Below are 16,754 nucleotides of genomic sequence, written 5' to 3'. Positions count from 1 at the left end.
TTTCCTCCTCTACAATTCATTTAATTAATTCCTTCTTATTTCATCTAAAAGTAAAGATGCCCCTCTAGAAGCAATCTTTTCTCTTGTCTAGTGTTGTTAGCTAGGGACATGTGTTTTCTTGTTTAATGATATATTAAAACATACATAGTATTTGTGGTCAAGTTTAATCTTATTTTGCTCTAGAAAAATATCTCAAGTATTTTTTTCACTTATCTCCTTAAGTATTAAGTTATCTTATTGTTTTCTCTACATCTAACATCTGCTATTACTTTCATTTAACTTATACATCTCAGTTTCAATCTAGTTTAAATTAAAAGTCATTTTATTGATTGACAGTCCAAATCAGGATGTAAATGAGGTAATATTTTAATTCTTCTGCACATGTTCTTTTAAAATACTTACCCTTATGTTTCTACTTTTTATTTTGACTGGGAAAAAGAATGTATGACCTGAGGTATATTAAAATTATAAATATTTTGTTAATTTGATTCATAAAATGAGCTGGATACTTCTCGTACACGTTTGACTAATGAATAGCCATATATTACCTCTCTTTGCTAGTAAATTATTATTTTATCTAAATTAATTTTGGGGGGCCTCCCTGGTGGCACAAGGAGTTAAGTCTCTGCACTATGAAACTATTGGCAGTCACTGCAGCACGAGTTCGATCCCTGGCTAGGGAGCTAACCCACATAGCACAGCAGTCTCTTCCACTGCTCCTTCTATTTCAATAGATCTGAAATAGAAGATCTACTGTTCTGCTCCCCACTCTGTCTCTGGTGAATCCTCTCACCCCGGTACCTCTGGCCTATACCCCAGCTCTTGTATGCATAAATAAATAAAGCTTAAAAAAATTAATTTTTATCCACTAATGAATATTAGGAAGTACATCATTAAAAGCCTTTATTCCTAGATTATTTACCAAGATGTTTCATTACTGAAACATATTCTTTCTACCCCCCCTTTTTTCCATTAAATAAAAGCTTTAAGGCATCATGATAAAAATGATAATGTATTTATAGAGACAGGATAAATCAAAAGCAGTAAAAATGAAAGAATCAGATTAGACATTCCATTTGCTTACTCAATATGGTGTCTCTTATGCCCAGGTTTCCATCTTTATAGAACTTATTGGGTATGTTTCACCCACACTGCATTCTAACTGATTTTCTTTTCTCTGCCATCTGCTGTTCAGTTAATATGTGTTTGGATGTGTGTTTTATGCAAAATAACTAACAGCCTAACATTTTGGCAGAATTTGCTCTTATTTGACAATGCCTGGGCATTTGTGGGTAAAAGATATATTTTTGTTTATACATATAAATGAGTAAAAATCTCGCTTTCCAACCCCTCCTCCTACTAAGATACGAGTGCATTGAGACAATAAAAGAGCTCACTTTAGAAAACAAAACAGTAAATATTATATCAGAGTGATTTGGGTATTAATATACAAAAGAAGCACACATTAACAATTGTAATGTTTTGAGTCTGTTTCATTAAACTAGACACTGCCATATGTAGCCTGCTTTATTTCTTGTTCAGAGCTTATATCTACATCTAAATTTCCTTAGACCAGCCAATGACTACTTTCAATATTCCCAGGCAGCAACATATCCTCCATGGCACTTTGGTCTTACATCGGGGAGAACACACAGGAGGGAGCCAGTCAGATTCTCTGGTTACCCTAATCATAGCAATTCTTAGTATTATTAATACTAACAGTTCTAACACCATTGTTGTTCCCTGGGTAATCCTTCCCAATGCTTGGAAGCATTCTCTTGACACTTTCACAAGTAGCTGTAATAAGTAAGTTTCAAAGTCCACCAGCAGGTTTTTATGCCCTCTCTCCACACGCATTCCTAGACACACACATGTGCACACATGCATACTACCCCTGGGTTCATGAGCAAAGTCTGGATTTACTGAAATGCCACAGGAAAAACAAGAACATCAGTGGCACCTCTACCTTGAACTTGTGCAGAACCCTGAGTCTGCTCAAACATGCAAGAGAACATTTTGATTCATTTTGTATGTGTGTGTGTCTATAGTTTGTAACCTAAAACAAATTTGTGTTTTTGTTCTCAACTTTCAGCAAAATGGCATGATGTTATACCACAGATCTCTAGAACTTTTCATCTTGCATGGCTGAAACCCTGTACCTACTGAACAACTCCCCATTTTCCCTTTCTCCTTCCCCTAACATCCTCCATTATACCTTCAGATTCTATGAGTTTGACAACTTAAGATACCTCACCCAAGTGCAGTTTTTATCCTTCTGTGTCTGGCTTACTTTACTTAGCATAATGTCTTCCAAGCACATCCCTGTTGTAGCACATGACAGATGCCCTTCTTTTTTACATCACTGTGGTATATACCCTGTTGTTTTTTCCATTTATTCATCAATGAATTTTAGATTGTTTCCACCTCTTGGCTATTGTGATGATGTTGCAGTAAACATGAGACAGCAAATATCTCTTTGAGATCCGATCTTTCTCTTTTTTTTTTTAATCCAAGTGCTGGCTTTGATTAATACATTCACATCGAACCATATATGATTCCTAAGATCACATAATTTTTGTGATGTCAGAAATGCCTAGAATCAGCAAACACATTAAAGATAAATATGCAGTCCTGGTTTATATCCATGTCACAAACTGTACAGTGCTGAAGCTATTTGTTACTGCTTGTTTTACTCAAGCAGAAAATTTTCACAGGGCACATTTTTATCTTTCCAACAAAGGAAAGAAAAAGAATGTTTTGTTTGGAGCTAATACCACTATATTTGACTAGCTTCTTCCATATAAAGCGTTTGAAAATATCTTTCAAAACCCAATAATGCAATTTCATATTTAAGGCATACATTAATACTGGAGAAATACAGTATCCAGTAGTGACTGAGAAAAATTTTAAAAATTCTTGCAGATAGATAGATAGATAGATAGATAGATAGATAGATATAGATATATTCTATACAGACATACATGGGAACATACATGCATATGCATATAAATATATAGGGTACCTTAAAAATAGATGAATTTGCTATAAAGCATAAGAAATTTGGTGCAGAAAACAACTTTGTCTCTATACAAATTCTTCCCTTTGCAAAACAGAGCAGCACTTCTCCTGCTCACCTGTGACTATGCAGATGCCTCTCTTTTTCTTTCTCCTTTTCCTAATAAACCTGTCCTTTTAAACTTTAAAGTGAAAAAAAGAAGAAAAAGAAAAATGAAACAGTAACTTTCAGAAAGTTTGAAAAGAGTGAAAATAAAATATCACTAGTGGAAATTCTGGACAAGTTGATCCAGAATAGCTATTTCCATATTGAATAAATGCAGGGAAACATTCTGAAATGTTTGGCTGCCATGAGTGATTTATTAATGTTCTTTATATCCTGAAATGCACATGTTTTCACTCTTACGAAAAGTTTTGTGAGTGAGGAAGAAATTAGGGCTAGGGTTACAACATTATCTGAAGAAAATTCAGATAATGAATGGGTTCCGAGAAGTTGAAGAACTAGGAGTTGGAAGTTTAATGTCAGAGATGACAAACAGCCAGATTGAAAAGAACTAAGATTCTTTAATAAGTATATAGGTTAAAAATATAAAGTTGTACTTACCTTGTTGTAGGGATCATAAGACATACAAAAAATGTTCAAAACACATATTTACCATCAACTGCCTTCAGTCTAGAATAGGAACACATAAAATTAAGCAAGTAGCTTAAATTATCCAATATTTTTTAAAGAAACCAAGTATTTATTTTTTTCTCAAGATTTTAGTATTTCCATTTTACTTTAATCCTAGCATTTTGCAGCTAAATGGAAACTAGCAGAATTTTTACCCTGGTTGCTCTATTTTACAACTAATAGAAATGAATCCTACAGATCTCATTGTCCATGCGCAAGAAAGAATTAAACTTTTCTCCTCAGTTATAAGTTCTTTGAATGTACAAATTTGGCTCTTTACGATTGAGAAGACTTTTCTCTTTTTTTTATTACTTCTTTACCTCATTGATAAGGAAAGATAAGCAAAAAATGATAAAGCATCAGCAGCTGAATTTGAAACCACACTTGGATTCAAAATGCATGATTGGAAGCTATCTACACTTCAGTATAATAATCCTGAAACCCAGAATGGGGCCTTTGAAACAAATGTAGGAAAAATAGAAAAATAAAATGTCTAAGGAATCAGAGAATTATTTTATGGAAAACAATCAATCCCTAATGCCTTGACCTGCAGGCCAAAGCATTAGACATAGAAGTACCTGGTATCATAAAAATTTAAAAAAACAAACAGAAAAACAAAAAATGCACAAAAATGATAAGCAATGTGGGGATTCTTATTTACTTGACATCAATATTTCTAACACATTTCATAATTGTACACAGTTGTTCTTGTGTCTTCAATATTATTTCTTAAACTCTTTTATATCCTGTCTGTCACTATCAAAAATGATAACTCTCAGGGGCGTCCCTGGTGGCACAGAGGTTAAAGTCTTAGCAATATCAAGCTATCACCTGCTCCTATGGCCTGAGTTCGATCCCTGACCAGGGAACTGACCCACATGGCACAGCAGACCTCTCCTGTCCTACCCACTGCTCCCCTCAGCAGTGTATTTCATTAGATCCACCTGTTCTGCTCCCCACTCTGTCTCTGGTGAATCCTCTCACCCCACATACCTCTGGCCTACACCCCAGTTCTTATATGTATAAATAAAATAATAATAAATAAAATAAAATGATAAATCTCAAATGAACCTACACTTTGGCAAAATTCTCAATGATAACATATTTTACTTCACGGACATTTGTAGTAAAATTCTTTTATGGTCATTAGAAGTTCTTGGGGTAGAATGCGGGATCTGATAATTTGCTCTCTCAGCTAAAACTGTAATTCCAGAATATTCTATAGTTTAGGAGAACATTTCAAGGCCAAACATTCAGACTAAAGGCATAGTCATCAAACCTACAAGATTGTTAAGGGTCCACTGTTAAGTATTATTCTACTTTAGATCTCATTGTATAAGAGGAAGCCTTTTCTATATTTGCTTTGGCTTTTCAGTTCTTACTGTTGGCATGCAAGCTGATTTCCAATTTATCAAAGATCCTGCATATTCCCAAGTAGATAATAAACTCCCTTCCAAACCCGCCCTTACCCAATATAATGTTCTCTTTCTTATCTCCCTAGTTATGTTATTAAAAAAAAATCCCACATGTATATGCATATTTGAAAATCGTTAAGAGAGTAGATCTTAAAAGTCATATATCATATATACAACAAAAATGTGTTAACTGTGTATTGTGACAGATGTTAACTACACTTACTGTAGTGATCATGTCTCAGTATATACAAATGTTGAATCATGGAAATAATATTATATACAGTTATATCTCAATTTTATTTATTTTTTTTAAATAATAAATTTTATTTTTATATTCCCCCATACAACTGCACATGCCCCATTCTGACCCCAATCCCTCCCCTCCCGGCCCCCACCCCCCAAAAAGTGTCTCTGGTTCATAGTTTTTTGTTGATTTTGATTTTCACTTTCTTATAGTTATTCATTTTCCTGATCCCTTATTTAAGTTTTCTAGATTCCTGCTATGAGTGAGACCATCCGGTATTTTTCTTTTTCTTTTTGGCTTATTTCGCTGAGCATGATCCCTTCCAGCGCCATCCATGTTGCTGCAAATTGCATGTGTTTATCTTTTTTGAATGCTGAGTAATATTCCATGGTATATATGTACCACATCTTCCTGATACAGTCATCTATTTTTGGGCATTTGGGCTGTTTCCAAAGCTTAGCTATTGTAAATAGTGCTGCTATAAACATAGGGGTGCAGGTGTTCTTTGGAATTGATGTTTCTGTGTCCTTTGGGTAAATACCTAGGAGTGGAATTGCTGGATCATATGGAAGCTCTATGTTTAGTAGGTCCAGAAATCTCCACACAGCTCTCCATAGTGGTTGGACCAGTTTGCATTCCCACCAACAGTGCAGGAGAGTTCCTTTTTCTCCACAACCTCACCAACATTTGTTGTTGCTAGTTTTTTTAATATGTGCCATTCTCACTGGTGTGAGATGGTATCTCATGGTAGTTTTGATTTGCATTTCCCTGATTACAAGTGATGTTGAACATTTTTTCATTTGTCTGTTGGCCATTTGCATTTCCTCTTCAGAGAAGTTTCTTTTTAGCTCTTCTGCCCATTGTTTGACTGGGTTATTTTCTTTGTTGTTGTTGAGTCTCATCAGCTCTTTGCAGATTTTTGTGATCAGTCCTTTATCATTAGTGTTGGGTGCAAAAATGTTCTCCCAGTTGGTGGGGTTTCTCTTTGTTTTTGTTATTGTCTCTTTTGCTGTGCAGAAGCTCTTTAATTTGATGTAGTACCATCTGTTTATCTTTGCCTTCACTATCACTGCTTCCTTCACAAACTCTTCCAAAAAATTGAGAAGGAAGGGACAATACCAAACACGTTCTATGAAGCCAACATTACACTAATACCAAAACCGAATAAGGACAACACAAAAAAGGAAAACTACAGGCCAATCTCCCTAATAAACACTGATGCAAGAATCCTCAATAAAATTTTAGCTATCAGAATCCAACAATGTATCCATAAGATAATTCACCACGACAAAGTAGGATTCATTCCAGGGACACAAGGATGGTTTAACATCAGAAAATCAATCAACGTTGTCCAACACATCAACAAAAAGAAATATATATCTCAATTTTAAAAAGCAAGTGTACACAAAACTTATTCTGGATCACTCAAGATAGAAAATTCAAGTGACATTCTAATCCTTCCCTCTCTCTAATCACTAATATCTACTCAGACACCATGTCCCATAGACTCTACTCCCTCCATATGTCCTCTTTATAGATAGCCCTTTCTTTCTATGTCCAGTGCGACTCTGTTGGTTTCCTGAGTGCACTCTGAATTCAGTGTCTCGTCTTTCCAAATAATTCTTCCTTCTGTTGCCAGAGTTAGTTTCCTATTGACTGGTAAGATCATATACATACTCCTCAGTATGGAAACAATTGATTATGCATTACCTGCCAAGGAAACTTGAAAACCTTAACATACATTCAATACCTTTCCAGGCATAGGGAAGGAAATACCTTCCCTATAGTAACCCAGCTTCTATAGCTGGATCTATGAAGTAAACAAACAATAGGCAAATTAACAGGAGGAAATATATATGAATTAATTTTGAATATTAGATGAATGGGAACACCATGGAGGCAAAAAATGAAACGCCAAAACAACAGGGAGATATGAGTGCTTATCTTAATAGGGGAAGGGGGAAAGAGATTTAGGCCACTTAGGGGAGAATAAAGAATTTTTAAGAAAAAATAATGAACCCATAGTAAAAAACTTGATTGATAAAATTCCTAGTGAGGAAATGCATAAGAACTAGTTCCTTTGGGTGGTTTTATCTTTAAGCAGATAAAAGGGAATTCAGAGAATGTCTCTCCCTATATTTCCTATTTTTTATAAATGTCTTAATTTCAGTACAGCCCTTATGTGAAAGAGGCATATTTTAAGGCGGCATACTCTGCTCCTTTTCATCGATTCACCCCCTTCTACATTTCCCTATGTATTCCAAACTATATTATCCCAGAATTGTTGAACTTCCTTAATAGCTTCAGATACATTTATACCTTTGCTCATGCTATTCTCATTGCCTGGGTATCTCCTCATTGTATAGGTAAATCCTTTCTATCTTCAAGTGACATTAAATCCCTAGTAATGTTAAAATCACATTTTTTTTCTGTATATTCTACATCTTTCTTGAATTCCATTGGGCAGTTAAGTTTATTTTACCAGGAACTTAAAGCAGGAGAAGCAGTATAGCATGCCGTTTTTTTGGAAGGATAACCAAGTTGAAGTCCTGAATCCTCCATTTATTATGCATATGGCATTGACAAAGTGAACTGACTTCCCTGAGACAAATTAGAGTTACTAATAACTTATATGTGTAATAGGGTCTTTGGGAGGGTTAAAAAAGACAGTGCTGCAAAGCCTTTATCTGAGTGCCTCATTATAAGAGATTAGTAAATATCCATTCCTGCTATTGCTGCTCTGCGACTATTCATCTGTTTGCTAATACTAGTTTATAAATTCACTGAGGGTTAGAAGCCATGTGTTATCACTTTACTTTCTTTTTTTCCACTTAATCTCTCACAGTTTCTTATACATTGTCACCACATGATAAATGATGCTGAAAGCTGAATGTGTGGTAGGCCTGGAGATAGGACTTGATCTAATTAACATTGTGTGCACATACTATGAATATTAAATAATACTGACATTCCAAAATATCTGAAAATTTTATAATAATTTTTTCTGTTACTGTAAACAACTACATGTCAGTCTTAATGGTTATGTATCAGTTAGTATCTGCTATATCCTTTGATTCATGTAACATTAATGATTTATTAAATATTCATAATTAGATACTTATATAATATGAATCGGCAATGAGAATAGCATGAGCAAAGGTATAAATTTATCTAAAGTTATTAAGGAAATTTGACAATTCTGGGGCCTTCCTGGTGGTGCAAGGGGTTAAGACGCAACCTCAACAGACACTGCAGCATGAGTTTGATCCCCAGCCAGGGAGCTACCTACATGGCGCAGCAGACATCTCCTGACTTGCCCGCTGCTCCCCACAGCAGTGCATTTCGGTCGATCTGCCTGTTCTGCTCCCTACTCTGTCTCTGGTGGATCTTTCACACCCCTACACATCTGACCTGTTTGCCAGTTCTTGTATGCATAAATAAATAAATCTTAAAAATATATATATAAAAAAAGTAAATTTGACAATTTTGAGGTTATGTAGTTTGGAATACATCGGAAAATGTAGGGGAGAACATACCACCTTAAAATAGACCTCATTAGAAGTAAGAACTAGCAAGTGGACTTACTATCATTTAGTGCATAGTCTATGTTCTGTCAGTCCTGGGTTTGTTTTGTTATTGTTAGTATATGTTAATTTTTATGCCATTCAGCGAAAGAAATACATTTCTATCACTTTTCTGCTTAAAAATCTTCAATGACTTGCATTTTTTCACAGGAAAAATTTCAAAATACTCTTGACCTGTAGTGTCTGGTCCCAACACACCTTCAGAACAATCTACTGCTTGTTCCATAGGTTGTGACTATACAGGACTTTTTCTTCTTCTTTGTGTTCCTAGAGTATTAAGTATCCTTCAGAGCTTTCACTCACCCTACCCCAGCATTCCTTCTTCTGGTTCTTCCCCTTCAGTTCTCAGTTTTAATGTTTCATCCTTCTATAGGCATTACCAGCTTCATGGGCTAAATCTTCTGCAAGTCTAATTTCGTTCTTCCAAATAGATTCTCTAATATCCTCTGCTTTGCAATCTCATTTTCCTATTTGTAAATTTACTTGTTTAATGAATGTTTGCCCACTAAGTATCCCACTATCATCTCCATGCAAGCAATGATTCATTGACTTTGATGAATATTCACAACTGTATCCTCAGCACATGGAAAATACCTGGCACATAGCAGGCAGTTAATATGTTTGAATAAATGAGTTAAAAAATTATTCTGTTGGGTGTCCAAGAATGAAAGATAAATTCTTTCTTAAAAGTAAGTGTAAAAGATATACACAAAAGATACAGGGGAATGAGTAATGAAACAGAGTACAGAAGAGTGGGAGTTCTGAGTGTCCTTCTATCATAACATCTCATTTGTCGCTTTAACCGGAAACTGATTTAAAAGCATTTTCTTTATATGTAACTGTCTCCTGCCATCTGTAAAAGTGGGGTTTTTACAAAATAGTTTTATCTCTGTGTTAACATAATTGCTTCCTGTATGATGAAAACTGGGTACTTTGGCTCAAAGTCCTTACCATTGACTGTGCTATCTCTGTGATATTATTTAAATTTTCTATCCCTGCGCTATGAAATCGGAATTTTTTAAAGAATTAAGTCTATAATCGTGAATTATTTTAAAATATTATTATGTGGAAACCAAAAGCAAATTATTTTTTTTAAAACAAGTACATGTTAAGCTGAGCGATTACTATTTTTTTTTAAAGATTTATATTTATTTATTTATACAAGCACTGGGTACAGTCAGAAGCGCCAGAGGGTGAGAGAATTCACCGGAGCCAGAGCGGTGAGCAGAACAGGCAGACTGTTGGAAGTACAATGCTGAGGGGTGCAGCGAGCGTGGCAGGAGAGGTCTGTCACGCCATGTGGGACTCACTGGTGGCCAGGGATCGAACTGGTGCTGCAAAGGCTGCGGGCAGCCTCATAGACTAGCTCTTAATCGCTGCGCCACCAGGAGGCCCTCAAAAGCAAATACATGCATTCCACATTGTCCTTGTTAACGTTTCACATTTGAAAATATTTCTCAATGGAAAAAATGCATATTTGTCACATAATGTCTACTTTGTAAGAAAATTCCAGCTACTTTAATATACCTTAAGATCATTTTTAAAATATAGGGCCTCCCTAGTGGCTCAAGGGGTTAAGTCTTAGCACTATCAAGCTATCTGCAGCCACTGCAGCACAAGTTCGATCCCAGGCTAGGGAGCTTTCCCATATGGCAGAGGAGACCTCTCCTGTATCGCCTACTACTACCCTCAGCAGTATATTTCAGTAGATCCGCCTGTTCTACTCCCCACACTATCTCTGGTAAATCCTCTTACCCCCAACACCTCTGCATACAACCCAGCTCTTATATGCATATATAAATAAAATCTTTTAAAAAAGATTATTTTTAAAATATAAATTTTCTTTTTGAATATTAATATTTTTAAAGATTTATTTATTTACTTATACAAGAACCGGGGTACAGGCCAGATGTGCAGGAGGGTGAGAGGGTTCACCAAAGACAGAGCAGGGAACAGAACAGACAGACTGATGACATACACTGCTGAGGGGAGCAGCGGGCACGACTGGAGAGGTCTGCCACACCAGGTGGGACCCTCGCCAGCCAGCCGGGATCAAACTGGCACTGCAGATGCTGCGGACAGCTTCACAACGTGGCACTCAGCCACCTGCGCCACCAGGGGAGGCCCTGAATATTAATAATTTTTGACTGAAATGACATTTTCAAATTAGATGGAAGATTAATATTTTGTTTTTAGCATTTAAAGGAATATTTCTTGACAGGTCATAGAAAGAGGCAGTGCTGTCTATATTCCTCAATAGATTGTATATTTCTGACTTCCTTTTATTTAAATGAATAATTATGCCATGTTGCTAACTAAAGCATGTGTGAATGTCAAGTGGATCTCAAGTTGATTTTCCTATATTTTCAACAATCCAACATTAATGATATTTCAAATTTAAATTTTTTTATTAAAATCATAACTGATGTTCTGCTAGAAAGATGAGAAATTATAAGGATTGATTTCACTCAATTAACTGTGAGATACATAAACTCCTTCATTCACAGTGCTACGTAACTGTTTATCCAGTTCTAATGAAGTAAGTTTTCTGAGTTAACAATTACTCTCTACATCAAAATTAAAATGATAAACATTTTTCTCTGCCTAGTACTTAAGTCCCTACATCTTGTAGATAAGTTATAGGGAAACCACCTCTCACAAAGGGGTTTTATGACCTTCAGAGGAAGGTCTGAGTGACTCTCTGGCTCTTCTCCATTTTCTCTAACTCTTTTAGGCTAAGATACTCAATATACCATGGTGCCATATTTTAGAGTAGCATGTTTTGAACCCCATGAGCTATTTTACAAACTAGAAGACAAGGACTGTAGCACCTACTTTACCAGATTATAGCCAGATAGGTACAACTACCAAAAATAGTCAAAAGCAATATATAACGTACATAAAAGGATAACAAAAGTAATTTACTTTCTATTTAAGTACATCCCTGTAGATGAATTATAGCTATTTCAGGTTGAATTTGATCTCACATTTTTTGTATATTAGAAAGTGTAGCCTCACAGAGCAACAGTGTTGGTAGCAGCACAGGATGAGAAGGATTACTCAAAGTACAAGTGAAGCAATGAGAAGCCTAGAGGGGCTACACCGGAAGTAATGTGCGCCCCCGTCCAAAGGCAATCTCTTATTTATTGGAATCAGGCACAAAGATTGAGCAAGTACATAGGGAGCGTATATGAATGGAAGGTGGTATGAGGAATGTAAGCTAGGGTGGAGTGACCAGGGCTATTATCTGGGGCGAGGGGGACTTGGGGGGGAGTTGGGGAGGCTCCTTTGTTCCTGCTAGTCAAAGCATTATCTCTATTCCAATATCTGCCTCCTGTTTTCAGCAGATACTGGTTTCCCAGTATGTTCCTCATAACCAGGACTTTTGCCCTTGGTGAAAGTTCCCCGGCATGACCCTACACCTAGCTGACAAGCAGGAACTCTGGTCACCAAAGTAATATCCCCAAGAACAAGGAGGGCCAGAGATCCCACAAGTAATGAATATAATCAATACATTTGTATGTAGTAACCAAGAACCTAGATGATAAAATTTGTACACAGTTCTATGTAATGTACAAATACCCAAATAATTGTGAAGACTGCTTCCCCACGTCACATTGTCAAATGAGTCAATATAAAGATATTTTGTGTGACCTACATGTTTTTTTTTAAAGATAAATTTTATCTTTTTTTTTAAGATTTATTTATTCATACATATAAGAACCGGGGTACAGGCCAGATGTGCGGGAGGGTGAGCAGATTCACCAGAGACAGAGCGGAGAACAGAACAGGCAGACTGACTGAAACACACTGCTGAGGGGAGCAGCAGACGAGACAGGAGATGTCTGCCACGCCATGTGGTATCTCTGCGGCCAGCTGGGATGGAACCCGCACTGCAGAGGCTATGGACAGCTTCACAGTGCTGCACTCAACCGCCGGCGCCACCAGGGAGGCCCGTGACTTACATGTTTTATAAATTGCTTCCAGATTTATAGTTGTGACCACATGGTTTTAAATTAATAGTACTTTCAAAAGGTTTGTGTTTTATCTGGTAGTATTTTTTTTTTTTTAATAGAGGCATGTTTTATTTATTTATTTGTTTGTTTGTTTTTTTTGTTTGTACATGCACTGGGTACAGTCAGAAGCGTGGGAGGGTGAGAGAATTCACCAGAGCCAGAGCGGGGAGCAGAGCAGGCAGAAGGACCGAAGTACACTGCTGAGGGGAGCAGCGGGCGGCAGGAGAGGTCTGCGCGCCATGTGGGACCCTCCTCCGGTGGCCGGGGAGCAGCCGGGGATCGAACCGGCGCCGCAGAGGCCGCGGGCAGCTTCGCAACCCATCGCTCAACCGCTGTGCCACCGGGGAGGCCCTTATCTGGTAGTATTTTAAAATGCTAAACACATTTTAGTTTCTAAACCCTTCACTGAACACTTCTCTTAGTTGGAAGAGGATTTGATTTTATTTTAGTTATCTTGATAGCTTCAAAATTTGAAAAATCAGAAATATTTGTCTTTGTAGAACAAGGAATTTGAAAGTCAACCAGTGAGAGGAAAATTGCTCCAAAGTACTTTCCCCTTATGTTTGACAAGTTTACATGTATTAGATATGCCCATTTAATTACCTCATGGTTATATTTATTTTAGGATATAAGTTACTATGAATTACTCCCTTCTTAGAAATTCATCTTGAGAGCTTCCCTGGTCACACAAGGGGTTAAGCAAGGCACTATGAAGCTATCTGCAGCCACTGCAGCACAGCATGGGAGTTAGATCCCCAGGCCTGCCAGGGAGCTAAACCACAAGGCTCAGCAGACCTGTCCTGTCTCACCCACTGCTCCCCTCTGCAGTGAATTTCAGTAGATCTGCCTGTTCTACTCCCCACTCTATCTAATGAATCCTCTCAACCCCACATCTCTGGTCTACACCCCATTATTGTATACATAAATAAATCTTTAAAAAACAAAACTAGGGCATCCCCCGTGGTGCAGCGGTTGAGCGCTGGGTTGGGAAGCTGCCCGCAGCCTCTGCAGGGCCAGCTCGATCCCTGGCCGCCAGCAAGGATCCCACATGGCATACAGACCTCTCCTCCCACGCGATGCTCCCCTCAGCAGTGTACTTCCGACCTTCTACCTGCTCTGCTCCCCACTCTAGCTCTGGTGAATTCTCTCACCCTCCCGCGCCTCTGACTGTACCCAGTACCCAGTGCATGAATGAATGAATGAATGAATGAATGAATGAATAAATAAATAAATAAATAAATAAATAAAATATATGCCTATATATTTGGGAAAAGAAAAAAAAAAACTAATTCATCTTGAAAAGTCCATTTTTATCCCAGGATTCTTCTCTAAATATTTTAAAGACTCCCAAGGTTGTTTAAGCAGGTGGAAATAGGTCATTCAATACCCTTCTCAAAGTACTCTACTCTTTATTTCTGTTATTATCACTTCTATCACCATCCACTGTTGTACCAAAGCTCAGGGAATTTGGCATTCAGGAGCAAATGTCCTTTTGCCATTGCTGTTGTCAATCTTTTCAAATAGTTCCTCAAAGAATATTGTTGGAAGAGTTTCTAGAATTAGTTATACAATGTGCCCATAGCTAGCTTCCTATTTTACCTTAAACATGCCATGGACTTCTCTTTTAGTAGTCTCAAAACCCTGTTAAATGTAGGCTTCCTAGCCCATATAAGTCAATCACAAGAGTCTGTAACAGATTTTCCAAAGTTTCTGATTATATCCAATCTTCAGAAATCCAGTTGTGGAGCAACAACAGCCCTGTTCAAATTTCTACTTTCTCCCCTTCTTTATAGCCACAGTTCAGTTAGCTATAGTACTTTTATATAATAAATGGAACAGAATTCTATATGTAGCTATAAGGATTACTTGTATTTGTATGACATGAAAATAACATTCATTTTCTAGAATCAAAACTGCTCATGAGTCACCAAATAGTCTTTCATAAAATAAATTTTATAATTATCACTCTATCCAGACATCCAGAACATAATTTTAAGATTTATTTCCTTTAACATATTATTAATTTGTGTTTTCTAATATGGAAGATAAATTTAAGATCACAGGTTTGAATTTTATCTAATTAAGTAACTACAACAGCAACATCTAGGTCTACATATATAAACTTAAATAGTCCATCATTCAACTGATATATATATATAATTACTATTATATATGTAACTTTAATGGAAAATTGATATAATTGAAGCCAACCTTTTAAAAATGTATTTTAAATGATTGATGAAATGTATTTAAAATTAATAAAAATATATTAGGAAATTAAATTAGTTGTCAACAATATATATTGCCGTAAAATTTTTCTTGATAAATAAGTTTTACCATGAATTTTCCCCTCTTTATTTTAATAGACTTTATCTTTTTTTTAAATTGTGCTAATATTGATTTACGACACTGTATATGATTCAAAGGTGTAGGATCACACCTGTTCCAGTATGTTACCATATCACACCCACCTTCAAAGCACCTATATTCCTCTTTACCTTAGTTCGTTGTGCCTGCTCTCCATTGCGAGAGAAATTTATTTTAACATTCCTAAGAAAGCTTTTAGTTTCCTAAGCATCCTGGTTAACCCAGTAATCCATCCTCCAATGTGATGTTACAATGAGACTTTCTCCTTCAACACATATTTCTTAAGAAATATGAATATTGTGGGTAAGACCATGAGTGTGGAACCATACTCATTTTGTACCCAGTACTCCAGCTGTGTGTCCTTGGGTAAATTTTTACCTCAGAAAGCAGTTGGAAGGATTAATCAATTAATCCATGGAAGCATTCCACAGTAACTCAAAGAGTAAACAAAAAAATAAGTTAGGGGGCCTCCCTGGTGGCCCAAGGGGTTAAGCACCACACTATGAAGCAATCCACAGCCTTTGCAGCACGAGTTCAATCCCTGGCCGGCTAGGGAGCAGTCCACATGGTACAGTAGGCCTTCACTGCCTTGCCCACTGCTCCCCTCAGCAGTGTATTTCAGTCAGTCTGCCTGTTCTCCTCCTCACTCTGTCTTTGAGGAATCCTTTCATCCTCCACCACCACATCTCTGGCCTGTACCCCAGCTCTTGTATACATAAATAAATAAATCCTTATAAAAGTAAGTTAGGTATAATTATCATTATTATTGTTGTTGATATTAGTTGGGTTTCTTGTTTGTTTTTATCACTGCTTTTATTTATAACAATTTTTACTATGTGCCAGGCACTGTTTTAAGTATTGATGGTCAACAAATTGTACTGCCATGGATTGTCTTTTTAACTGGGTAATAACTTAAGTAAACAAAAGAGGTGTCATATAGTGATAAGTGTTCACAATGAAATAAACTAAGTCACATTAATAGTGATGGGAACAGATATAACAGATATTTTATATTGAATTGTTGGTGAAAGTGCAAAGAGGTAACATTGGCACTGAGATTGAATGACCTCGTGGAAACAAAACTTTCTAGCCAGAAAAAAACGGCAAGTTCAAAGGCCCTGATTTGGGTATGAGTTTTGTGTGGAAAAAAAAAAACAAAACAAAACCAGGAAGAAGGTTCATGCAGATAGTTATTGTTATGAAGAATAAGATTGGGTCGAGATGAGTTTACATGGCTAGGTAGAATCTAGATCCTATAGTCTCATAAACCCTGAGAAGAAATATAGTTTTATCCCAAGTGTTATAGGAAACTAGTAGAGGGCATTCAGTATGGTATTTATATTTGAGATATCAATCAATACCACTTAATAAAAAAAAAAACATTCCAATAGAACTAACAAGTAACTAGTTGATTATGAAAGTCAGTCTCGGGAGAGATTA

Source organism: Talpa occidentalis, unplaced genomic scaffold (assembly GCF_014898055.3).
Source record: "Talpa occidentalis isolate TD23 unplaced genomic scaffold, MPIMG_talOcc4v2.1 talOcc4.15, whole genome shotgun sequence".
Taxonomy (NCBI): Eukaryota; Metazoa; Chordata; class Mammalia; order Eulipotyphla; family Talpidae; genus Talpa; species Talpa occidentalis.
Note: the sequence above shows the minus strand (reverse complement) of the source record.